We start from the raw sequence: 1,761 nt of genomic DNA, 5'->3' as shown, positions 1-1,761 counted from the left end.
TGGTCACTGTGAGTTATAGCTGACTTGACAGCACCTAACAACAACAATCAAAGTAAAGGGTCAAAGAAAAAGAAGAAGACCCTTAACAAGAAGGATTATCACAGCTGCTACAACAATGGGCTCAGACATAGCAGTGATTATGGGGATGATACAGAACATGGCAGTGTTTCTTTCTGTTGTTTATAAGGTCTGTATGAGTATAATGTTTATAGCCATACCACTCTAAATGTGTCTGATCTCGTCTGATCTCAGAAGCTAAGCAGGGTCAGGCCTGGTTAGTGCTTGGATGGGAGACTGAGTGGGAATACCAGGTGCTATAGGCTTGAGAGCTCTGGTAGTGTAGTGCCTAAGGCATTTAACTACTAACTAGAAGGCTGGTGGTTCAAACCCACCAGCCACTCCTCAGAAGAAAGTTTGGGCAATCTACTTCCCTAGTGATACCACTCAGAAACCCAAGGAGGGTTTGCTATGAGTCAGATCCGACTTGACAGCAATGCATTTCTTTTTTTTTTTTTTTTTTTATGAGTAAGAACCAATCCAATAGCACCTAACAGCGACAATATTGTGCATCACACATATAAAAGTGTAAGTGATGACTCACAATGTCCTTGTCTCTCTATATCCTCATAACCTTGTATTCATGTTCAGTGTCAATATCTTACTGTCCTTCAGTATTTTCCTTGTATTCATCTATGTTTTCTGGAAGATCTTGAATGCTTAGTGGTTTCTAGTGGTACAATGGTTAAGCACTCAGATACTAATGGAAAAGTTAGAAGTTTGAACCCACTGAGTTGCTCTGTGGAAGAAAAGAGTTGGAAATCTTCTCCTATAAAGATTACAACTTAGAAAACCCTATTGGGCAGTTCAACTCTGTCAGATGGGGTGGTTATGAGTCAGAACTGTGTCCATGACACATAACAACAACAACAACACTCCATTCACAATGGGAGCAGTGGTCATCAGTGACAGCTGCCTTTGGGTATGTGGTCTGCTTCCTGTATATAAGGAAAAGCTTTGAGAATGGTCTCTAGCCTTTGGCACGCTTGGACCGTGCATGTAGCCATGTCGTTGCTCAGCAGCCTGCTATGCTCTGCCGACCTTGGGACTTACAGTGGACTTAAGTTAATGGCCTGCTGTGTGGATTGGTAACATCGGGACTGTGCCTTTTTATTTGTCAACCTTGGGGCTTCTCAGCCCCAGCAGCCTGCAGCTGTCTGAGTGAAGAAATGCCTCTAGCTCCGTTGAGCTGGGATCAGGAGGCAGAGCTGGACTCCAAGGTTGAGGGGCTGTCACCCAGCCCCTAAAGTCTGGCACTTTGAATTTGGACTTAAAGCCTCCAAATTATAAGAATAAACTCCTGTTTGTTAAGGCCATCCCATTTGTGATATATTCTTGTCAGAGAGGCACTTGTTGTTGTTGTTAGGTGCCATCGAGTCATTTCCAACTCATAGTGACCCCATGTACAGCAGAACAAAACACTGCCCAATCCCGCACGAGCTCCATGATCCCTTCTATACTTGAGCCCATCAATGCAGCCACCGTGCCAATCCATCTCGTTGAAGGCTGCCCCCTCTTTCGTTGACCCTCCACCCTACCAAGCATGACATCCTTCTCCACGGAATGGTCCCCTCTGATAACATGACTAAAGTAGGTGAGACAAAGTCTGGCCATTCTCAGTTCCAAGGAGCAATTCGGGTGCACTTCCTCCAGGACAGATCTCTTAGTTCTTTTAGAAGTCCATGGTACTTTCAGCATTCTTCG

General features: G+C 44.6%; 1 pseudogene; it reads left to right on the top strand.

The window, feature by feature from the left end:
• Positions 1-204: 204 nt before the first annotated feature.
• On the top strand, positions 205-323 carry LOC122149520 (annotated as a pseudogene).
• The last annotated feature ends 1,438 nt before the right edge of the window (positions 324-1,761 follow it).

Source organism: Orycteropus afer, unplaced genomic scaffold (assembly GCF_000298275.1).
Source record: "Orycteropus afer afer isolate SDZICR_OR568_19922 unplaced genomic scaffold, OryAfe1.0 scaffold00029, whole genome shotgun sequence".
NCBI lineage: Eukaryota > Metazoa > Chordata > Mammalia > Tubulidentata > Orycteropodidae > Orycteropus > Orycteropus afer.
Note: the sequence above shows the minus strand (reverse complement) of the source record. Positions and strands in the feature narration are given on the sequence as shown.